Source organism: Triticum urartu, chromosome 5 (assembly GCF_003073215.2).
Source record: "Triticum urartu cultivar G1812 chromosome 5, Tu2.1, whole genome shotgun sequence".
NCBI lineage: Eukaryota > Viridiplantae > Streptophyta > Magnoliopsida > Poales > Poaceae > Triticum > Triticum urartu.
In genome coordinates, this window is record NC_053026.1 from 429,990,868 (window position 1) to 430,016,437 (window position 25,570).

The following is a 25,570-nucleotide window of genomic DNA, read 5'->3' on the forward strand; positions in this document are numbered from 1 at the left end:
AGGTGCACTACGGGTATCTCCGAAAGTGTCTGTTGGGTTGGCACGAATCGAGACTGGGATTTGTCACTCCCTGTAACGGAGAGGTATCTCTGGGCCCACTCGGTAGGACATCATCATAATGTGCACAATGTGACCAAGGAGTTGATCACGGGATGATGTGTTACGGAACGAGTAAAGAGACTTGTCGGTAACGAGATTGAACAAGGTATCGGGATAGCGACGATCGAATCTCGGGCAAGTATCGTACCGATAGACAAAGGGAATTGTATACGGGATTGATTGAATCCTTGACATCGTGGTTCATCCGATGAGATCATCGTGGAGCATGTGGGAACCAACATGGGTATCCAGATCCCGCTGTTGGTTATTGACCGGAGAGTTGTCTCGGCCATGTCTGCATGACTCCCGAGCCCGTAGGGTCTACACACTTAAGGTTCGATGACGCTAGTGTTGGGGAACGTAGTAATTTCAAAAAAATTCCTACGCACACGCAAGATCATGGTGATGCATAACAACGAGAGGGGAGAGTGTTGTCTACATACCCTCGTAGACCGGAAGCAGAAGCGTTAGCACAACGCGGTTGATGTAGTCGTACGTCTTCACGGCCCGACCGATCAAGCACCGAAACTACGGCACCTCCGAGTTCTAGCACACGTTCAGCTCGATGACGATCCCCGGACTCCGATCCAGCAAAGTGTCAGGGAAGAGTTCCGTCAGCACGACGGCGTGGTGACGATCTTGATGTTCTACCATCGCAGGGCTTCACCTAAGCACCGCTACAATATTATCGAGGATTATGGTGGAGGGGGGCACCGCACACGGCTAAGAGAACGATCACAAAGATCAACTTGTGTGTCTAGAGGTGCCCCCTGCCCCTGTATATAAAGGAGCAAGGGGGAGAGGCCGGCCGGCCCTTGGGGCGCGCCAAGGAGGGGGGAGTCCTCCTCCTAGTAGGAGTAGGACTCCCCTTTCCTAGTCCAACTAGGAAGAGAGAAGGGGGAAGGAAAGAGAGGGAGAGGGAGAGGGAAAGAGGGGCCGCGCCCCCCTCCCCTAGTCCAATTCGGACTCCCCATGGGAGGGGGCACGCCACCTCCTGGGCTGCTGCCCTCTCTCTCCCCTCAGGCCCACTAAGGCCCAATACTTCCCCGGGGGGTTCCGGTAACCCTTCCGGCACTCCGGTTTTCTCCAAAATCATCCGAAACACTTCCGGTGTCCGAATATATCCGCCCAATATATCAATCTTTATGTCTCGACCATTTCAAGACTCCTCGTCATGTCCGTGATCATATCCGGGACTCCGAACAACCTTCAGTACATCAAAATATATAAACTCATAATGAAACTGTCATCGTAACGTTAAGCGTGCGGACCCTACGGGTTCGAGAACAATGTAGACATGACCGAGACACGTCTCCGATCAATAACCAATAGCGGAACCTGGATGCTCATATTGGCTCCTACATATTCTACGAAGATCTTTTATCGGTCAGACCGCATAACAACATACGTTGTTCCCTTTGTCATCAGTATGTTACTTGCCCGAGATTTGATCGTCGGTATCTCAATACCTAGTTCAATCTCGTTACCGGCAAGTCTCTTTACTCGTTCCGTAATACATCATCTCGCAGCTAACTTATTAGTTGCAATGCTTGCAAGGCTTATGTGATGTGCATTACCGAGAGGGCCCAGAGATACCTCTCCGACAATCGGAGTGACAAATCCTAATCTCGAAATACGCCAACCCAACAAGTACCTTCGGAGACACCTGTAGAGCACCTTTATAATCACCCAGTTACGTTGTGACGTTTGGTAGCACACAAAGTGTTCCTCCGGTAAACGGGAGTTGCATAATCTCATAGTCATAGGAACATGTATAAGTCATGAAGAAAGCAATAGCAACAAACTAAATGATCAAGTGCTAAGCTAACGAAATGGGTCAAGTCAATCACATCATTCTCCTAATGATGTGATCACGTTAATCAAATGACAACTCATGTCTATGGTTAGGAAACTTAACCATCTTCGATCAACGAGCTAGTCAAGTAGAGGCATACTAGTGACACTATGTTTGTCTATGTATTCACACATGTATTATGTTTCCCGTTAATACAATTCTAGCATGAATAATAAACATTTATCATGATATAAGGAAATAAACAATAACTTTATTATTGCCTCTAGGGTATATTTCCTTTAGTCTCCCACTTGCACTAGAGTCAATAATCTAGATTACACAGTAATGATTCTAACACCCATGGAGCCTTGGTGCTGATCATGTTTTGCTCGTGGAAGAGGCTTAGTCAGCGGGTCTGCAACATTCAGATCCGTATGTATCTTGCAAAATTCTATGTCTCCCACTTGGACTAAATCCCGAATGGAATTGAAGCGTCTCTTGATGTGCTTGGTTCTCTTGTGAAATCTGGATTCCTTTGCCAAGGCAATTGCACTAGTATTGTCACAAAAGATTTTCATTGGACCCGATGCACTAGGTATGACACCTAGATCGGATATGAACTCCTTCATCCAGACTCCTTCATTTGCTGCTTCCGAAGCAGCTATGTACTCTGCTTCACATGTAGATCCCGCCACGGCGCTTTGTTTTGAACTGCACCAACTAACAGCTCCTCCGTTTAGTAAAAATACGTATCCGGTTTGCGATTTAGAATCGTCCGGATCAGTGTCAAAGCTTGCATCAACGTAACCATTTACGATGAGCTCTTTGTCACCTCCATATACGAGAAACATATCCTTAGTCCTTTTTAGGTATTTTAGGATGTTCTTGACCGCTGTCCAGATCCACTCCTGGATTACTTTGGTACCTCCCTACTAGACTTATAGCAAGGCACACATCAGATCTGGTACACAGCATTGCATACATGATAGAGCCTATGGCTGAAGCATAGGGAACATCTTTCATTTTCTCTCTATCTTCTGCGGTGGTCGGACATTGAGTCTTACTCAACTTCACACCTTGTAACATAGGCAAGAACCCTTTCTTTGCTTGATCCATTTTGAACCTTTTCAAAACCTTGTGAAGGTATGTGCTTTGTGAAAGTCCAATTAAGCGTCTTGATCTATCTCTATAGATCTTAATGCCCAATATGTAAGCAGCTTCACCGAGGTCTTTCATTGAAAAACTCTTATTCAAGTATCCCTTTATGCTATCCAGAAATTCTATATTATTTCCAATCAATAATATGTCATCCACATATAATATCAGAAATGCTACAGAGCTCCCACTCACTTTCTTGTAAATACAGGCTTCTCCAAAAGTCTGTACAAAACCAAATGCTTTGATCACACTATCAAAGCGTTTATTCCAACTCCGAGAGGCTTGCACCAGTCCATAAATGGATCGCTGGAGCTTGCACACTTTGTTAGCTCCCTTTGAATCGACAAAACCTTCTGGTTGCATCATATACAACTCTTCTTCCATAAATCCATCCAGGAATGAAATTTTGACATCCATTTGCCAAATTTCGTAATCATAAAATGCGGCAATTGCTAACATGATTCGGACAGACTTAAGCATCGCTACGGGTGAGAAGGTCTCATCGTAGTCAATCCCTTGAACTTATCGAAAACCTTTTGCAACAAGTCGAGCTTTATAGACAGTAACATTACCGTCAGCGTCAGTCTTCTTCTTGAAGATCCATTTATTCTCAATTGCTTGCCGATCAACGGGCAAGTCAACCAAATCCACACTTTGTTCTCATACATGGATCCCATCTCAGATTTCATGGCTTCTAGCCATTTTGCGGAATCTGGGCTCACCATCGCTTCTTCATAGTTCGTAGGTTCATCATGATCTAGTAGCATGACTTCCAGAACAGGATTACCGTACCACTATGGTGCGGATCTTACTCTGGTTGATCTACGAGGTTCGGTAGTAACTTGATCTGAAGTTTCATGATCATTATCATTAGCTTCCTCACTAATTGGTTGTAACATCCCAAATTTTCAATTTGGAATGTTATACACTAGATCATCATGCATAACATATTTTCTCGCATCTTGGCCGATCCTAGAAATTTCACGCAACTCAAGGACCTCCGGAGAGAGTTGGAGATTTCGTTATTTTCATATTTGAGAGTTTCTCAAATTTTGAAAAGAGGATCGTTTGATTTATTTGTTTTATCTTCAATAAATTTTCCGGTGTCAAAATATGAGAGAGGGAATAATATGACTTTCCCAAAATTTAGGAAAATGAAGATTTAATAAATAGATCAATTTTTGTTTGCCGGAGTTTTATTTGCATTTTATTTGGATAGGGAAAAATGCGCGTTTTCGAAAATTGCATTTTAGGTCCGGAGAAAAGTTCATTTTGTTCGGCTCATTTTTAGGAGTCGGGGAAAATTTACTTTAGATTTTTCGGAGTTCGTTTAGATCTCTTTTTGTTTTTTTCTCTGCGCGCTGAACCGTTTATATATAAAAAAACTGGAGCAGGCCGGCCAGGCCAAGGCCCAGCCGGGCCGAAGGCCACCGCGCCCCAGGCCACCGCGCGCCTAGCGCCAGGCGCCAGGGAGCCGGCGCCGCCGCCTCTTGCTCTACGAATCCTTTTAGGATTCTAGGGTAGCCCTTGCCCCTTTTTCCATTGTTTCGTTATTCCTAGTCCTACTCCGTATATTCTTTCCTATTCCTAGTCTAATTCCTTGCCCTCTACCCCAAGTAAACCCCTCCCTCCCCAATATAAATACCCAAGCACCCCCCCTCTAAATCATCAAACCCAAAGCCTAGAGCTCCGCCACACCCGCGCGCCGCCCTAAGCCGCCGCCACACCCGCGCCGCCGCCGCCCTTGCCGCCGCCGCCCCACGCCCACGCCGCCGGAGCCCCTCGCCGGAGGTAGCCCCGCGCTACATCTATTCTTTTTCTCGGATCGTTTTCTTCTAATCATTCCGATTCTTTTCTTCTCTAAACCGTTCCGGTTTTCTAGATCGGTTTTTCGTTCGGTTTTTCTTCTCCGAAACCCTAGATCGGATTCGTTTTCTTCTCCGATTTAGTTGTCTTTGGACTGTTCGCCGGACCGTTCGTCCTAACGAACGTGATCACCGGATTTTTCTAGGTTAACGACGTCCGTTCGTTTAACCGTTCTTCTTTTTCTTTTCGTCGGATTTATTCCGCGATCGCGATCTTAGATCCGATCTTCTTTCTAGTTTTTCTTTTCGCTCGTTTATCGGAATCAGGTGATTCAAGCGCCTGGAGTTTCGTCTCGAAACCGCCGTTCCGTCTAATCAACTTGAACAAGCTTTTGCCCCGATAAAAATTTGACCTAGTTTCAACTTGCTAGAACCGAGTTGTTTTCTTCCGCCGTTTGTTTTCCGTTTCTTTGTTCGGTTCGTTCTTTCTTTGCAACCGGAGTTCTTAAATTGAACTTTCTGGTTCGTTCTCTTGTTCGAGTTTTACCTGTGCATTAGATGAGTACTTATTGTATGCTTGTTGTTTGTCTGCGACAGATTACCCGGATTGCGCCGCTTGTTACTTCGAAACCCTAGGACTCGCGGATCATCAGCAAGGCAAGTAACACTTTGATCATACCTTTTCTACAACCCATGTTTTATTGCATTAGATCAATCCTCACACATTGCATGATTAGGATCTAATTAAATTGTGGGATGGGAAGTAGATGAGGTAGTACCTATTACCTGTATTATTATGAAACCTTTGGGAGTTACTTCTACGTTTGCTTATTATTATGCCATGCTATGCTAGTAGACGTGGATTGGGTGAGTGATATCCATTACAGATGTGAGTTGATAATTTTAAAAGGTTTATCTAAGGTGGCAACTTAAACACACATCTGGGTGGATTGAGGCACCTGATGTCTATCAGGACTTGCCTGTTTTTTTGGACCGCCACCCAGGCTCCTTCTGAAAGACTGTGTCTCGGTCATCCGTCTTCTCAAACACCATGTAGTGCGAGAAACCAAACGGAGGCGATCGAGTCTTGTGGGGAAAAGTGCGCAAACCTCTGCAGAGTGTACAAACTAATCATGATTAGCCGTGTCCCCGGTTATGGACAACTTGAGTATCTAGTACTTGAATATCATTGTGAATCTCAACATGTTACTTCTAATTAATGTTGTTGGGTTTTAATTATTTTTAATTGGGATTGAGAATGCTGTCAACCATTCTCAATGTTTCACAACCACCATGATAGTTAAATAAATTTATTCCTTTGCAGTAGGGAAAAATTGGCTTTATGCAAAACTGTAACCATAGAGCTTTCCACCAGCCATATATGCATATAGTATAGCTGTTTCATTCCATTACTCTCTATGTGTTACATTGCCAGCATATTCCATGTGCTGGCCCGTTTTCGGGCTGCAACGTTAATGTTGCAGACTTTTCAGACGACGATTGAGGTGCGTTTAGGTCGTGGCCCTATACTCAGTGATGCCGCTGGAGTTGATGGACCCATTTATCTTCCGAGTCTTCCGCTGTTATTTTTATTATATGGCCTTAAGCCATATTCAGTGTAATAAGTTCTTTTTGAGCCATCGATGTAATAAGTGTGTGATTGCAACTCTGCTATAAAACCTCGATGTACTGTGTGGTGTCAGCATTACTGATCCAGGGATGACACCGTAGCACAGTAGACGTGATCCATTCGGGTCAGGTCGCGACAGAGATGGTATCAGAGCACACGCTGACTGTAGGACACGACCACTAAGTTAAAGCCATAGATCACTATTCTCTTCCTCATTTTCTAACTCCTCATCTTTTCTACTCTATTAGGATGACGAACGTGAAGATTAAGTACGCTCAACCGGATGAAGGCACACCTTTTGGATTTCACCTGAAGGAAGTCACCAAGTACCTGAACATTGGATTACCAAGCTTCACGGGAACCTTCAACGCCACTCTGCCTGAAGAGGAGCGCTGGAAGAATTCAAGCTCACGTTCCGGGAAGGACATTCGCGCCAATCACGAAGCCATAGATAGTGTTTTCAATGCACCAACCTGGAGTCTGGGAAGGAGCATGGCAGCTCATATCACCATAGGACGCATTGGAGAAGTTTAATCAAGAAGATCTCAAGGACACTATCTACCAGATTTGCGGACGCCGAGATGAACAATGGGAGTTAGTCAGCACCAAGAAGGATAGATCCATTGCAGCATTCATCCAGGAGTTAAACCAGCACATTCGACGCCACGAGAACCAGATGTGCAATGATATGATAGAGTTGAAGAATGCGAAGGCAAGGATCATTGAGCTAGAAAGAGAAGTGAAGTCTACACGCAAGGACTACATGGACGAGATCGTAGCTCTAGCAAGGCACAATTGCGATCTTAAGTAGGAGATTGAAGAACTCAAGAGCAAGTTAGTATCCCAGGAGGACGACGAGTACGTCACATGTCCGGACAACTACATCATCATCGACGACACCGATTCGGATCCAAGTGAACCCGACTTTGAAGACGAAGCTGGAGCAGATATCATGGAGTCTTCCACCGGTTCAAATTTCTAGATGACCGCCAGATAGTAGTAGTATTTTCCCCATGTAAACATTATAGTCGAGCACTTTTGCGATAGTTTTAGACCGATTGTAAGCCCTTGTTTGATTGATTGAAGTGATTTTGTGTGCATTTGCCTCATGTGCATATGGGTAGTGTTTTCCCTTTAGACCCCTCTATTCTTAATTCTCGTCTTTTCTAAACCCTCAGATGCCTCCAAGACGTGACAATGGATTTCCACCGGAGCTCACTCAGTTGATCCAGCAGCAGAATCAATTGATGCAGATGTTAGTTCAGAACCAACAGAACAACAACAACCCACCACCACCACCACCTGTTGACCACTTAGCCCGTTTCCTTAGGCTGAATCCGCCGGTGTTTTCCAGTAGCACCGAGCCAATAGTAGCAGACGATTGGCTCCGTAAGATAGGAAGGGAGTTGACCACTGTAGGATGCACGGATGGTGAGAAAGTGAAGTTTGCCGCACACCAGCTTGACGGACCCGCGACAGCATGGTGGGAGAATTTCACAGCCACTTACCCAGTTGACACTGTCACATGGGATCAGTTTCAGCAAGCTTTTCGCACTGCCCATGTTTCAGCAGGAGCTATGGCCATAAAGAAGCGTGAGTTTCGCAACTTACGCCAAGGAGGAAGGACTATTGGCCAGTATGTGGAGGAGTTTGGTAAGCTAGCCCGTTATGCCCCAGATGAGTTGCTACGGATGCAGCTAAGCAGGAGAAGTTTCTGGAAGGACTGAATGATGAACTAAGCATGCAGTTGATGGTAGCGAGTTTCAACAACTACCAGGAGTTGGTAGATCGTGCCATCATGATTGAAGGGAAGCAACAGCAGATTGAGAACCGTAAGAGGAAGTATGGACATGGGAAGTATAACTCTGGAGCCCAGCAGAAGCCCCGTTTTGCCCCTAAACCGGGATTTCAGTTTCAGCACACCCATGGAGGAGGTAGCACGCACAACCATAATGGCCACAAGAATGGTAATGGGAATGGAGGAAGCAATGGACAGAACCGCACCATCCCATCGACCCCAACCAAGAGAGATCTGAGTAATGTCACTTGTTTCAAGTGTTCGAAGACCGGACATTATGCCAATGAATGTCCTGAAGGCCAGAATGGAAATGGCAATGGAAGCTCTGGGAAGAAGCCGAACCCTTTCAATAGGGGACAGGTGAACCACGTTAATGTGGAGGAGATTGAAGATCAGCCCGATGCGGTAATCGGTAAGTTTTTGGTTAAGTCATTTACTGCACTCGTTCTTTTTGACACTGGTGCATCGCATTCATACATATCAAGGGGATTTGTGGATAAGTATAACCTGCCAACCCAAGCCCTTAGGTCACCCATGTTAGTAAGATCACCAGGAGCAGATTTTATGGCTACACGATGGTGTGATCGGTTACCATTAAGGATTGGTAACTATGTGTTTCCCTCAGACCTAATAGTATTGGAATCTCAAGGATTGGATGTGATATTAGGCATGGATTGGTTATCAAAGTATGAAGGGAATATTGAGTGTGCTAGTAAGTCAATTTTGCTTACTACACCAGAAGGGAGAAGGATCAAGTATGTATCCCGGCATGTACCAAAAAGGACACAAGTGAATTGCCTAACAGGAGTTGTGCAAGAAGAAGTACCAGTGGTAAAGGATTTTCCTGATGTATTTCCTGAGGAATTGCCAGGCATGCCACCGGATAGAGACATTGAGTTTTTGATTTGAGTTATTGCCAGGCACAGGCCCAATATCGAAGCGACCATATAGGATGCCAGCAAAGGATTTGGTGGAAATTAAGAATCAGATTAAGGAGTTATTGGATAAGGGTTACATTCGCCCAAGTTCTTCACCTTGGGGATCACCCGTACTTCTAGTGGAAAAGAAGGATGGATCATTAAGGATGGTTGTAGATTATCGGGGATTGAATGAAGTAACCATCAAGAACAAGTACCCACTGCCGATGATAAATGATCTGTTTGATCGATTGCAAGGAGCTAAAGTGTTTTCCAAGATCGATTTGCGATCAGGGTACCATCAGTTGAAGATTCGAGAGCAGGACATACCTAAGACAACATTTACCACGAGATACGGATTGTATGAGTATACCGTTATGTCATTTGGATTGACTAACGCACCTGCCTATTTTATGAACCTGATGAACAAGGTATTTATGGAGTTTTTGGATAAGTTCGTCGTAGTGTTCATTGATGACATCCTGATTTATTCGAAGAATGAAGAGGAACATAAGGAACATTTGCGTTTGGTTTTGGAGAAACTAAGGGAACATCAGTTATATGCCAAATTTAGCAAATGTGAGTTTTGGTTGAAGGAAGTAGGATTCCTCGGACACGTTATATCCGGAGAAGGTATAGCAGTTGACCCCATAAAGGTTGAGACCGTAACCGAATGGGAAGCACCAACAACAGTTGGAGAGATCCGGAGTTTTCTTGGACTCTCAGGATACTACCAGAGATTTATTGAGAATTTTTCAAAGATTGCGAAGCCTATGACGGAATTGTTGAAGGAGGATACTAAGTTCAAATGGACTGAGGAGTGTGAGGCTAGTTTTCAGGAGTTGAAGAAACGATTGGTTACCTCACCAGTGTTGATATTGCCAGATCAGACCAAGGATTATGAGGTGTATTGCGACGCTTCACGTCGAGGACTTGGAGCAGTGCTTATGTAGGAAGGAAGAGTTGTTTCGTATGCTTCACGACAACTGAAGCCTCATGAGTTGAATTATGCCACGCATGATTTGGAGTTAGCAGCCGTAGTGCATGCATTGAAAACGTGGAGACATTTCCTTGTTGGAAATCATTGTGAGGTGTACACAGATCATAAGAGTTTGAAGTACATTTTCACGCAGAAGGAGTTGAACCTCAGACAAAGGAGATGGTTGGAGCTCATCAAGGATTATGACATGAGATTGCATTACCATCCCGGAAAGGCTAACGTAGTAGCTGACGCATTGAGCCGTAAGAGCCATGTCAATACGATAATGACAGGGAAAATACCCAAGGAGTTAGCAGAAAACCTTCGTGAGCTATGTTTAGAAATAGTTCCGAGAGGCTATGTAGCCGCATTGGAGATTCAATCAACATTGATGGATAAGATCAGATAAGCTCAGAAATCTGACAAAGAGATTACTGCTATAAAGGAGAAACTTAGCAAAGGAAAAGCAAAGGGATTTCGTGAGGATGAGCACGATACCCTATGGTTTGAGGACCGTGTTTATGTGCCCAATGACCCGGAGATCAGGAAGTTGATTTTGCAGGAGGCACATGATTCACCGTATTCGATTCACCCAGGGAATACCAAGATGTATTTGGATTTGAAAGAAACATTCTGGTGGACCGGAATGAAGAAGGATATTGCAGCATATGTGGCAGTTTGTGACGTATGTCAGAGAGTAAAGGAGAGCATCAGAAGCCGGCAGGATTGTTACAACCATTGCCGATACCCGAATGGAAGTGGGATAAGATAGGCATGGATTTTATCACAGGACTATCCCAGGACGAAAGCAGGGTATGACTCGATATGGGTAGTAGTTGATCGTTTGACGAAGGTAGCACATTTCATTCCAGTTAAGACCACTTACACCAGTGCTAAGTTGGCAAAGATATACATGACTCGGATCATTTGTTTGCATGGAGTTCCAAGGAGTATCGTATCAGATAGAGGAACCCAATTTACCTCAAAGTTTTGGAATCAGTTGCATGAAACTTTGGGAACCAGACTAGAGTTCAGCACAGCTTTTCATCCGCAGACAGATGGACAGACCGAGAGAGTCAATCAGCTTTTGGAAGATATGGTGAGAGCTTGTGCACTAGATTATGGATCTAGTTGGGACGATAACTTGCCGTATGCGGAGTTTTCTTATAACAACAGTTATCAAACCAGTTTGAAGATGGCACCTTTCGAAGCTTTATACGGAAGGAGGTGCAGGACACCGTTGTCATGGAACGAGGTTGGAGACCGACAATTCTTTGGACCAGATTTGATTAAGGAGTCTGAACGGAAAGTTAAGTTGATTCGCGATAGGCTCAAGGTAGCCCAGTCCAGGCAGAAGAGCTATGCAGATTCTAAACGCAAGGAGATAGTTTACGAAACCGGAGACAGAGTTTATCTTCGAGTATCCCCACTTCGAGGAGTTAAGCGCTTTGGAGTTAAGGGAAAATTAGCACCGCGTTTCGTTGGACCGTTTAAGATCTTGAAACATATGGGAGAAGTCGCGTATAAGTTGGAATTACCAGAGGGACTGTCAGGAGTTCATGATGTATTTCATGTTTCTCAGTTGAAGAGATGTCACGCCGAGATGGCGGAGGTACTGCTAAGAGATACCGTGCCGCTTGAAGCGATTCAGTTGAAGGACGACTTAACATATGAGGAGAAGCCAGTCAAGATTCTCGATTATGCCAGCAGAGTTACCCGCAGCAAGATTAGCAAGTTTTGCAAGGTTCAGTGGAACCACCATTCAGAGGATGAAGCCACCTGAGAGAGAGAAGAAGATTTGCTCAAAGACCACCCTCACCTATTTTCTAGCCAACCCGAATCTCGAGGGCGAGATTCATCTTAAGGGGGTTAGGTTTGTAACATCCCAAATTTTCAATTTGAAATGTTATACACTAGATCATCATGCATAACATATTTTCTCGCATCTTGGCCGATCCTAGAAATTTCACGCAACTCAAGGACCTCCGGAGAGAGTTGGAGATTTCGTTATTTTCATATTTGAGAGTTTCTCAAATTTTGAAAAGAGGATCGTTTGATTTATTTGTTTTATCTTCAATAAATTTTCCGGTGTCAAAATATGAGAGAGGGAATAATATGACTTTCCCAAAATTTAGGAAAATGAAGATTTAATAAATAGATCAATTTTTGTTTGCCGGAGTTTTATTTGCATTTTATTTGGATAGGGAAAAATGCGCGTTTTCGAAAATTGCATTTTAGGTCCGGAGAAAAGTTCATTTTGTTCGGCTCATTTTTAGGAGTCGAGGGAAAATTTACTTTAGATTTTTCGGAGTTCGTTTAGATCTCTTTTTTTTTTTTCTCTGCGCGCGGAAACTATTTAAAAAAAACAAAAAAAAACTGGACCAAGGCCGGCCAGGCCAAGGCCCAGCCGGGCCGAAGGCCACCGCGCCCCAGGCCACCGCGTGCCTAGCGCCAGGCGCCAGGGAGCCGGCGCCGCCGCCTCTTGCTCTACGAATCCTTTTAGGATTCTAGGGTAGCCCTTGCCCCTTTTTCCTTTGTTTCGTTATTCCTAGTCCTACTCCGTATATTCTTTCCTATTCCTAGTCTAATTCCTTGCCCTCTACCCCAAGTAAACCCCTCCCCTCCCCAATATAAATACCCAAGCACCCCCCCTCTAAATCATCAAACCCAAAGCCTAGAGCTCCGCCACACCCGCGCGCCGCCCTAAGCCGCCGCCACACCCGCGCCGCCGCCGCCCTTGCCGCCGCCGCCCCACGCCCACGCCGCCGGAGCCCCTCGCCGGAGGTAGCCCCGCGCTACATCTATTCTTTTTCTCGGATCGTTTTCTTCTAATCGTTCCGATTCTTTTCTTCTCTAAACCGTTCCGGTTTTCTAGATCGGTTTTTCGTTCGGTTTTTCTTCTCCGAAACCCTAGATCGGATTCGTTTTCTTCTCCGATTTAGTTGCTTTGGACCGTTCGCCGGACCGTTCGTCCTAACGAACGTGATCACCGGATTTCTAGGTTAACGACGTCCGTTCGTTTAACCGTTCTTCTTTTTCTTTTCGTCGGATTTATTCCGCGATCGCGATCTTAGATCCGATCTTCTTTCTAGTTTTTCTTTTCGCTCGTTTATCGGAATCAGGTGATTCAAGCGCCTGGAGTTTCGTCTCGAAACCGCCGTTCCGTCTAATCAACTTGAACAAGCTTTTGCCCCGATAAAAATTTGACCTAGTTTCAACTTGCTAGAACCGAGTTGTTTTCTTCCGCCGTTTGTTTTCCGTTTCTTTGTTCGGTTCGTTCTTTCTTTGCAACCGGAGTTCTTAAATTGAACTTTCTGGTTCGTTCTCTTGTTCGAGTTTTACCTGTGCATTAGATGAGTACTTATTGTATGCTTGTTGTTTGTCTGCGATAGATTACCCGGATTGCGCCGCTTGTTACTTCGAAACCCTAGGACTCGCGGATCATCAGCAAGGCAAGTAACACTTTGATCATACCTTTTCTACAACCCATGTTTTATTGCATTAGATCAATCCTCTCACATTGCATGATTAGGATCTAATTAAATTGTGGGATGGGAAGTAGATGAGGTAGTACCTATTACCTGTATTATTATGAAACCTTTGGGAGTTACTTCTACGTTTGCTTATTATGCCATGCTATGCTAGTAGACGTGGATTGGGTGAGTGATATCCATGACAGATGTGAGTTGTTAATTTTAAATGGTTTATCTAAGGTGGCAACTTAAACACACATCTGGGTGGATTGAGGCACCTGATGTCTATCAGGACTTGCCTGTTTTTTTTGGACCGCCACCCAGGCTCAAAGGGATCATAAGATCTTTCATGCTAGAAACTTCCGTGTGCAGCCACAAGCCATTATGGGCTCTGGCATAGTTGACTAAGTTGTGCGAACTCTTACGGGGTGGACTAGCAGATGTAGGGGTTGTAGGTGGTACGGTCTACCCCACATGTAAGGTGCTAGCGCTTCTGAAAGACTGTGTCTCGGTCATCCGTCTTCTCAAACACCATGTAGTGCGAGAAACACGGAGGCGATCGAGTCTTGTGGGAAAAGTGCGCAAACCTCTGCAGAGTGTATAAACTAATCATGATTAGCCGTGTCCCCTCTTATGGACAACTTGAGTATCTAGTACTTGAATATCATTGTAAATCTCGACATGTTACTTCTAATTAATGTTGTTGGGTTTTTAATTATTTTTAATTGGGATTGAGAATGCTGTCAACCATTCTCAATGTTTCACAACCACCATGATAGTTAAATAAATTTATTCCTTTGCAGGAGGGAAAAATTGGCTTTACGCAAAACTGTAACCATAGAGCTTTCCACTAGCCATATGTGCATATAGTATAGGCTGTTTCTTTCCATTATTCTCTATGTGTTACATTGCCAGCATATTCCATGTGCTGACCCGTTTTCGGGCTGCAACGTTAATGTTGCAGACTTTTCAGACGACGATTGAGGTGCGTTTAGGTCGTGGCCCTATACTCAGTGATGCCGCTGGAGTTGATGGACCCATTTATCTTCCAAGTCTTCCGCTGTTATTTTTATTATATGGCCTTAAGCCATATTCAGTGTAATAAGTTCTTTTTGAGCCATCGATGTAATAAGTGTGTGATTGCAACTCTGCTATAAAACCTCGATGTACTGTGTGGTGTCAGCATTACTGATCCAGGGATGACACCGTAGCACAGTAGACGTGATCCATTCGGGTCAGGTCGCTACAGAGATGGTACCAGAGCACACGCTGACTGTAGGACACGACCACTAAGTTAAAGCCATAGATCACTATTCTCTCCTCATTTTCTAACTCCTCATCTTTTCTACTCTATTAGGATGACGAACGTGAAGATTAAGTACGCTCAACCGGATGAGGGCACACCATTTGGATTTCACCTGAAGGAAGTCACCAAGTACCTGAACATTGGATTACCAAGCTTCACGGGAACCTTCAACGCCACTCTGCCTGAAGAGGAGCGCTGGAAGATTCAAGCTCACGTTCCGGGAAGGACATTCGCACCAATCACGAAGCCCATAGATAGTGTTTTCAATGCACCAACCTGGAGTCTGGGAAGGAGCATGGCAGCCCATATCACCATAGGACGCATTGGAGAAGTTTATCAAGAAGATCTCAAGGACACTATCTACCAGATTTGCGGACGCCGAGATGAACAATGGGAGTTAGTCAGCACCAAGAAGGATAGATCCATTGCAGCATTCATCCAGGAGTTAAACCAGCACATTCGACGCCACGAGAACCAGATGTGCAATGATATGATAGAGTTGAAGAATGCGAAGGCAAGGATCATTGAGCTAGAAAGAGAACTGAAGTCTACACGCAAGGACTACATGGACGAGATCATAGCTCTAGCAAGGCACAATTGCGATCTTAAGTAGGAGATTGAAGAACTCAAGAGCAAGTTAGTATCCCAGGAGGACGACGAGTACGTCACATGTCCGGACAACTACATCATCATCGACGACACCGATTCGGATCCAAGTGAACCCGACTTTGAAGACGAAGCTGGAGCAGATATCATGGAGTCTTCCACCGGTTCAAATTTCTAGATGACCGCCAGATAGTAGTAGTATTTTCCCCATGTAAACATTATAGTCGAGCACTTTTGCGATAGTTTTAGACCGATTGTAAGCCCTTGTTTGATTGATTGAAGTGATTTTGTGTGCATTTGCCTCATGTGCATATAGTTTTAGACGTGATCCATTCGGGTCAGGTCGCTACAGAGATGGTACCAGAGCACACGCTGACTGTAGGACACGACCACTAAGTTAAAGCCATACATTGGTTCATCATGATCATATCCAGGACTCCGAACAACCTTCGGTACATCAAAATATATAAACTCATAATGAAACTGTCATCGTAACGTTAATCGTGCGGACCCTACGGGTTCGAGAACAATGTAGACATGACCAAGACACGTCTCCGGTCAATAACCAATAGCGGAACCTGGATGCTCATATTGGCTCCTACATATTCTACGAAGATTTTTTATCGGTCAGACCGCATAACAACATACGTTGTTCCCTTTGTCATCGGTATGTTACTTGCCCGAGATTTGATCGCCGGTACTCAATACCTAGTTCAATCTCGTTACCGGCAAGTCTCTTTACTCGTTCCGTAATAGATCATCTCGCAGCTAAATTATTAGTTGCAATGCTTGCAAGGCTTATGTGATGTGCATTACCGAGAGGGCCCAGAGATACCTCTCCGACAATCGGAGTGACAAATCCTAATCTTGAAATACGCCAACCCAACAAGTACCTTCGGAGATACCTGTAGAGCACCTTTATAATCACCCAGTTATGTTGTGACGTTTGGTAGCACACAAAGTGTTCCTATGGTAAACGGGAGTTGCATAATCTCATAGTCATAGGAACATGTATAAGTCATGAAGAAAGCAATAGCAACAAACTAAATGATCAAGTGCTAAGCTAACGAAATGGGTCAAGTCAATCACATCATTCTCCTAATGATGTGATCCCGTTAATCAAATGACAACTCATGTTTATGGTTAGGAAACTTAACCATCTTCGATCAACGAGCTAGTCAAGTAGAGGCATACTAGTGACACTATGTTTGTCTATATATTCACACATGTATTATGTTTCCGGTTAATACAATTCTAGCATGAATAATAAAAATTTATCATGATATAAGGAAATAAATAATAACTTTATTATTGCCTCTAGGGCATATTTCCTTCAGCTAGGGTTATAGGGAATAGATGTACGTGGTTACTGAATGTTGTTCGGAGTCCCGGATGAGATCCTGGACGTCACAAGGAGTTCCGGAATGGTTCGGAGGTAAAGATTTATATATGGTAAGTCATCATACGGTCACCGGAATAATTCGGGGGGTTGCCGGTATTGTACCGGGACCACCGAAGGGGTTCCGGGGGTCCACCGGGAGGGTCCACCTGCCCCAGAGGGCCCTATGGGCTGTGTGTGGAGGACCAGCCCATTAGTGGGCTGGACGCCTCCCCCCTAGGGCCCATGCGCCTAGGGTTTGGGGGAACCCTAAAGGGGGGCGCCCCCCTTGCCTTGGGGGGCAAGGCAACCCCCTGGCCGCCGCCCCCTCCTCAGATTGGATCTGAGGGGGCTGCCCCCCTCTCCCTTGCCCCTATATATATGTGGGGGTGGGAGGGCAGCCGCACCCAAGTTTTGGCGCAGCCCTCCCCTCCTCCCAAGTCCTCCTCTTCTCCCGCGGTGCTTGGCGAAGCCCTGCAGGATTGCCACGCTCCTCCTTCACCACCACGCCATTGTGCTGCTGCTGGATGGAGTCTTCCCCAACCTCTCCTTCTTCCCTTGCTGGATCAAGGCGTGGGAGACGTCACCGGGTTGCACGTGTGTTGAACGCGGAGGCGCTGTTGTTTGGCGCTTAGGTCGGAATCAACCGCGATCTAAATCGCTGCGAGTACGACTCCTTCATCCGCGTCCTTGCAACGCTTCCGCTTAGCGATCTACAAGGGTATGTAGATGCACTCCCCTTCCCCTCGTTGCTAGATTACTCCATAGATTGATCTTGGTGATGCGTAGAAAAATTTAAATTTCTGCTACGATCCCCAATAGTGGCATCATGAGCTAGGTCTATGCGTAGTTTCTATGCATGAGTAGAACACAAGTTGTTGTGGGCGTCGATTTTGTCAATTTACTTGCCGTTACTAGTCTTATATTGATTCGGCGGCATCGTGGGATGAAGCGGCCCAGACCGACCTTACACGTACTCTTACGTGAGACAGGTTCCACCGACTGACATGCACTAGTTGCATAAGGTGGCTAGCGGGTGTCTGTCTCTCCCACTTTAGTCGGATCGGATTTGATGAAAAGGGTCCTTATGAAGGGTAAATAGAAATTGGCATATCACATTGTGGTTTTGGCGTAGGTAAGAAACGTTCTTGCTAGAAACCTATAGCAGCCACGTAAAAACTTGCAACAACAATTAGAGGACGTCTAACTTGTTTTTGCAGCATGTGCCGTGTGATGTGATATGGCCAAAAGGATGTGATGAATGATATATGTGATGTATGAGATTGATCATGTTCTTGTAATAGGAATCACGACTTGCATGTCGATGAGTATGACAACCAGCAGGAGCCATAGGAGTTGTCTTTATTTATGACCTGCGTGTCAACATAAACGTCATGTAATTACTTTACTTTATTACTAAAGCGTTAGCCATAGTAGTAGAAGTAATAGATGACGAGACAACTTCAAGAAGACACGATGATGGAGATCATGGTGTCATGCTGGTGACAACAATGATCATGGAGCCCCAAAGATGGAGATCAAAAGGAGCAAATCATATTGGCCATATCATGTCACTATTTGATTGCATGTGATGTTTATCATGTTTTACATCTTATTTGCTTAGAACAACGGTAGCTTAAATAAGATGATCCCTCGTAATAATTTCAAGAAAGTGTTCCCCCTAACTGTGAACCGTTGCGATGGTTCGTTGTTTTGAAGCACCACGTGATGATCGGGTGTGATAGATTCTAACGTTCGAATATAACGGGTGTAAGCTAGATTTACACACGCAATACACTTAGGTTGACTTGACGAGCCTAGCATGTACAGACATGGCCTCGGAACACGGAAGACTGAAAGGTCGAGCATGAGTCGTATAGAAGATACGATCAACATGAAGATGTTCACCGATGTTGACTAGTCCGTCTCACATGATGATCGGACATGGCCTAGTTGACTCGGATCATGTTTCACTTAGATGACTAGAGGGATGTCTATCTGAGTGGGAGTTCATTAAATAATTTGATTAGATGAACTTAATTATCATGAACATAGTCTAAATTATCTTTGCAAATATGTTTTAGATAAATAGCTCACGTTGTAGCTCCCTGTTTCAATACGTTCCTAGAGAAAGACCAAGTTGAAAGATATTGTAAGCAATGATGCGAACTGGGTCCGTAGTCCGAGGAGTGTCCTCACTGCTACACAGAAGGCTTACGTCTTTGATGCACCGCTCGATGTGCAAACCCCTACAACGTCGTCTGTGGATGTTGTGAACACCTGACAGACACATCCTGATGACTACTTGATAGTTTAGTGCACCATACTTTACGGCTTAGAATCGGGATTCCAGTGACGTTTTGATCGCCATAAGACATATGAGATGTTCCAAGAGCTGAAATTGGGATTTCAGGCTCATGCCTGTGTTGAGAGGTATGAGACCTCTGACAAATTCTTTTGCCAACAAGATGGAGGAGAATAGCTCAGCTAGTGAGCATGTGCTCAGAATGTCTGGGTGCTACAATCACTTAAATCAAGTGGGAGTTAAACTTTCAGATAAGATAGTGATTGATAGTGTTCTCTAGCCACTATCACTTAAGCTACTAGATATTCATGATGAACTATGACATGCAAGGGATGGAGTTGATCCCGGAGCTGTTCGCGGTGCTTAAGACCGCAAAAGGTAGAAATCAAGAAGGAGCATCAAGTGTTGATGGCTTAACAAGACCACTAGTTTCAAGAAGGGCAAGGGCTAGAAGGGAAACTTCATGGATGGCAAACCAGTTGCCGCTCCACTGAAGGAACCCAAGGTTGAACCCAAACCCGAGACTAAGTGCTTCTATTGTAAGGGGAACGGTCACCGGTAGCGGAATTATCCCAAATGCATGGTAGATAAGAAGGCTGGCAACTTCAACAAAGTATATACGTGTTATTAATGTGTACCTCACTAGTACTCCTGGTAGCACCTGGGTATTGGATACCGGTTCAGTTGCTATTATTGGTGACTTGAAGCAAAAGCTACGGACTAAACGGAGATTGGCTAGGGGCGAGGTGACGATGTGTGTTGGAAGTGTTTCCAAAGTTGATGAGATCACCATCGCACGCTCCATCTGCCTTCGGGATTAGTATTGAACCTAGATAAATGTTATCAGGTGTCTACGTTGAGCATGAATATGATTAGATCATGTTCATTGCAATATGGTTATTCATTTAAGTTAGAGAATAATGGTTATTCTGTTTACATGAATAATACCTTTCATGGTCATGCACCCTATGTGAATGGTTCATTGAATCTCGGCCGTGGTAATACACATGTTCACGCTAAAAGATGTAGAGTTAATAATGATAGTACCACTTTCTTGTGGCACTGCCGCTTAGGTCATATTGGCGTAAGATGCATGAAGAAACTCCATGTCGATGGATGTTTGGAGTCACTTGATTTTGAATCGCTTGACACATGCGAGCCATGCCTCATGGGCAGGATGACTAAGACCCCGTTTTCAGGTAAAATAAAACAGGCAAGTGACTTGTTGGAAATCATACATGCTGATGCGTGTGATCCAATGAGAATTGAAGCATGCGGTGGATATCGCTATTTTCTCATCTTCACTGACGATTTGAGTAGATATAGGCATATTTACTTAATGAAGCACAAGTCTGAAACATTTGAAAAGTTCAAGTGATTTCAGAGTGAAGTTAAGAACCATCATAACAAGAAGATCAAATTCCTACGATCTGATCGATGAGAATTTCTGAGTTATGAGTTTGGCAATCACTTAAGACATTGTGGAATTGTTTCATAGTTGAAGCCACCTGGAGCACCACAGGGTAATGGTGTGTACGGACGTCGTTATCGAACCTTATGAGATATGGTGCGATCTATGATGTCTCTTACCGATCTACCGTTTTCATTTTGAGGATATGCGTTAGAGACAGCTGCATTCACTTTAGATAGGACACCATCTAAGTCCGTTGAGACGACGTCGTATGAATATGGTTTGGCAAGAAACCAAAGTTGCCGTTTCTTAATGTTTGGGGCTGCGATGCTTAAGGCTTCAGCCGGAGAAGATCGAACCCAAAAGCGGACAAACACATCTTCATAGGATACCCAAAGGTGACAGTTGGGTATACCTTCTATCTCAGATCCGAGGGTAAATTGTTTGTCGTAACAACGGGTTCTTTCTCGAGAAGGAGTTTCTCTCGAAAGAATTGAGTGGGAGGAAGATAGAACTTGATGAGGTTGTCGAACCTTTACTTCAACCAGAGAGTGATGCAACACAGAAAGATGTTTTCTGTGGCGTCTACGTCTATTGAATAGGAAGTTAATGATAGTGATCATGAAGCTTCGGATCAAGTTGCTACCGAACCTCGTAGGTCGACAAGGATATGTACTACTCCTGAGTGGTACGGTAATCCCGTCTTAGATATCATGTTGTTAGACAACAATGAACCTACGAGCTATGGAGAAGCGATGGTGGGCCCGTATTCTAACAAATGGTTAGAAGCCATGACATCCAAGATAGGATCCATGTATCAGAACAAAGTATGGACTTTGGTGGACTTGCCCGATGATCGGCAAGCCATTGAGATAAATGGATCTTTAAGAAGAAGACAGACGTGGGCGGTAATGTTACCGTCTATGGAGCTCAACTTGTGGGAAAGAGTCTTTTCACAAGTTCAAGGAGTTGACTACGATGAGAATTTCTCACCCGTAGCGATGTTTAAGTCCGTCGGAATCATGTTAGCATTAGCTGTATTTTTCGATTATGAAATCTTACAGATGGATGTCAAAACAAGTTTTCTTACCATTTTTCGTAAGAAAAGTTGTATGTGATACAATAAAAGGTTTTGACGATCCTAAGGATGCTAAAAGGTATGCTGGCTCCAGCAATCCTTCTATGGACTAGAGCAAGCATCTCGGAATCGGAATATATGCTTTGATAGAGTGATCAAAGCTTTTAGGTTTATACAATGTTTGCTAGAAACTTGTATTTACAAGAAAGTGAGTGGGAGCACTACAACAGTTCTGATAAGTATATGTGGATGACATATTGTTGATTCGAAATAATGTAGAAATTGTGGAAAGCATAAACGGTTGTTTGAAGAGTGATTTTCAAAGGAAGACCTGGATAAAGCTGCTTACATATTGGGCATCAAGATCTATAGAGATAGATCAAAACGCCTGATGATACTTTCAAAGAACGCACACCTTGACATGTTTTGAAGGAGTTCAAAATAGATCAGTCAAAGAAGGGGTTCTTACCTGAGTTGTAAGGTGTGAAGTTGAGTAAGACTCGAAGCTTGACCGCGGCAGGAGAAAGAGGAAGGACAAAGGTCGTCCCCTATGCTTTTGTCATAGGCTCTATACGGTATGCCATGCTGAGTACCGCACCAGATGTGTACCTTACCACATGTCTGGCAAGGGGGTACAAAGGTGATCTAGGAGTGGATCACCAGATAGCGGTCAAAATTATCCTTAGAGGAATAAGGAAATATTTCTCGGTTATGGAGGTGATAAAGAGTTCGACGTAAAGAGTTACATCGATGGAAGCTTAACACCTATCCGGATAGCTCTGAGTAGAGATACCGGATACGTATAATGGAGCAACAATTTGGAATAGCTCCAAGTGGAACGTGGTAGCAGCATCTACAATATGACATATAGTTTTGCGAAATACATAGGGATCTGAATATTGCACACCCGTTGACTACAACCTCTCTCACAAGCATAACATGATCAAACCCAGAACTCATTGAGTGTTAATCGCATAGTGATGTGAACTAGATTATTGAGTCTAGTAAACTCTTTGGATGTTGGTCACATGGCGATGTGACCTGTGAGTGTTAATCACATGGCGATGTGAACTAGATTATTGACTCTAGTGCAAGTGGGAGACTGTTGGAAATATGCCCTAGAGGCAATAATAAATTAGTTATTATTATATTATATTTCATTGTTCATGATAATCGTTTATTATCCATGCTAGAATTGTATTGATAGGAAACTCAGATACATGTGTGGATACATAGACAACACCATGTCCCTAGTAAGCCTCCAGTTGACTAGCTCGTTGATCAATAGATGGTTACGGTTTCCTGACCATGGACATTGGATGTCGTTGATAACGGGATCACATCATTAGGAGAATGATGTGACGGACAAGACCCAATCCTAAGCCTATCACAAGATCGTGTAGTTCGTATGTTAAAGCTTTTCTAATGTCAAGTATCATTTCCTTAGACCATGAGATTGTGCAACTCTCGGATACCGTAGGAGTGCTTTGGGTGTGCCAAACGTCACAACGTAACTGGGTGGCTATAAAGGTGCACTACGGGTATCTCCGAAAGTGTCTGTTGGGTTGGCACGAATCGAGACTGGGATTTGTCACTCCGTGTAACGGAGAGGTATCTCTGGGCCCACTCGGTAGGACATCGTCATAATGTGCACAATGTGACCAAGGAGTTGATCACGGGATGATGTGTTACGGAACGAGTAAAGAGACTTGCCGGTAACGAGATTGAACAAGGTATCGGGATACCGACGATCGAATCTCGGGCAAGTATCGTACCGATAGACAAAGGGAATTGTATACGGGATTAATTGAATCCTTGACATCGTGGTTCATCCGATGAGATCATTGTGGAGCATGTGGGAACCAACATGGGTATCCAGATCCCGCTGTTGGTTATTGACCGGAGAGTTGTCTCGGCCATGTCTGCATGACTCCCGAGCCCGTAGGGTCTACACACTTAAGGTTCGATGACGCTAGGGTTATAGGGAATAGATGTACGTGGTTACCGAATGTTGTTCCGAGTCCCGGATGAGATCCCGGACGTCACAAGGAGTTCCAGAATGGTCCGGAGGTAATGATTTATATATGGGAAGTCATCATACGGTCACCGGAATAATTCGGGGGTTGCCGATATTGTACCGGGACCACCGAAGGGGTTCCGGGGGTCCACCGGGAGGGTCCACCTGCCCCGGAGGGCCCTATGGGCTGTGTGTGGAGAGGGACCAGCCCCTTAGTGGGCTGGGCGCCTCCCCCCTAGGGCCCATGCGCCCAGGGTTTGGGGGAACCCTAAAGGGGGGCGCCCCCCTTGCCTTGGGGGGCAAGGCAACCCCCCTGGCCGCCGCCCCCTCCTCAGATTGGATCTGAGGGGACCGGCCCCTCCTGTCCCTTGCCCCTATATATATGTGGGGGGTGGGAGGGCAGCCGCACCCAAGTTCTGGCGCAGCCCTCCCCTCCTCCCAAGTCCTCCTCTTCTCCCGCGGTGCTTGGCGAAGCCCTGCACGATTGCCATGCTCCTCCTTCACCACCACGCCGTCGTGCTGCTGCTGGTTGGAGTCTTCCCCAACCTCTCCTTCTCCCCTTGCTGGATCAAGGTGTGGGAGACGTCACCGGGCTGCACGTGTGTTGAACGCGGAGGCGTCGTTGTTCGGCGCTTAGATCGGAATCAACCGTGATCTGAATCGCTGCGAGTACGACTCCTTCATCCGCGTTCTTGCAACGCTTCCGCTTAGCGATCTAAAAGGGTATGTAGATGCACTCCCCTTCCCCTCGTTGCTAGATTATTCCATAGATTGATCTTGGTGATGCGTAGAAAATTTTAAATTTCTACTACGATCCCTGCCTCGTGGGGCCCTCGTGGCTCCCCTGACGTGCTTCTTCTGCCTATATAACTCCATATACCCTAAAACTTCCAGAACGAACAATAGATTGGGAGTTCCGCCGCCAGAAGCCTCTGTAGCCATCGGAAACCAATCTAGACCCATTCCGGCACCCTGTCGGAGGGGGCAATCCTTCTCCGGTGTCCATATTCATCATCCCGGTGCTCTCCATGACGAGGAGGGAGTAGTTCTCCCTCGGGGCTGAGGGTATCTACCAGTAGCTATGTGTTTGATCTCTCTCTCTCATGTTCTTGATTTGGCACGATCTTGATGTATCACGAGCTTTGCTATTATAGTTGGATCTTATGTTTCTCCTCCCCCTCTTCTCTCTTGTAATGAATTGAGTTTCCCCTTTGAAGTAATCTTATCGGATTGAGTCTTTAAAGATTTGAGAACACTTGATGTATGTCTTGTCGTGGATATCTGTGGTGACAATGAGATACCACGTGGCACTTGATGTATGTTTTGGTGACCAACTTGCGGGTTCCGCCCATGAACCTATGCATAGGGGTTGGCACACGTTTTCGTCGTGATTCTCCGGTAGAAACTTTGGGGCACTCTTTGAGGTTCTATGTTTTGGTTGAATAGATGAATCTGAGATTGTGTGATGCATATCATATAATCATACCCACAGATACTTGAGGTGACATTGGAGTATCTAGGTGACATTAGGGTTTTGGTTGATTTGTATCTTAAGGTGTTATTCTAGTACGAACTCTAGGGCTGTTTGTGACACTTATAGGAATAGCCCAACGGATTGATTGGAAAGAATAACTTTGAGGTGGTTTCATACCCTACCATAATCTCTTCGTTTGTTCTCCGCTATTAGTGACTTTGGAGTGACTCTTTGTTGCATGTTGAGGGATAATTTTATGATCCAATTATGTTAGTATTGTTGAGAGAACTTACACTAGCGAAAGTATGAACCCTAGGCCTTATTTCAACGCATTGCAATAC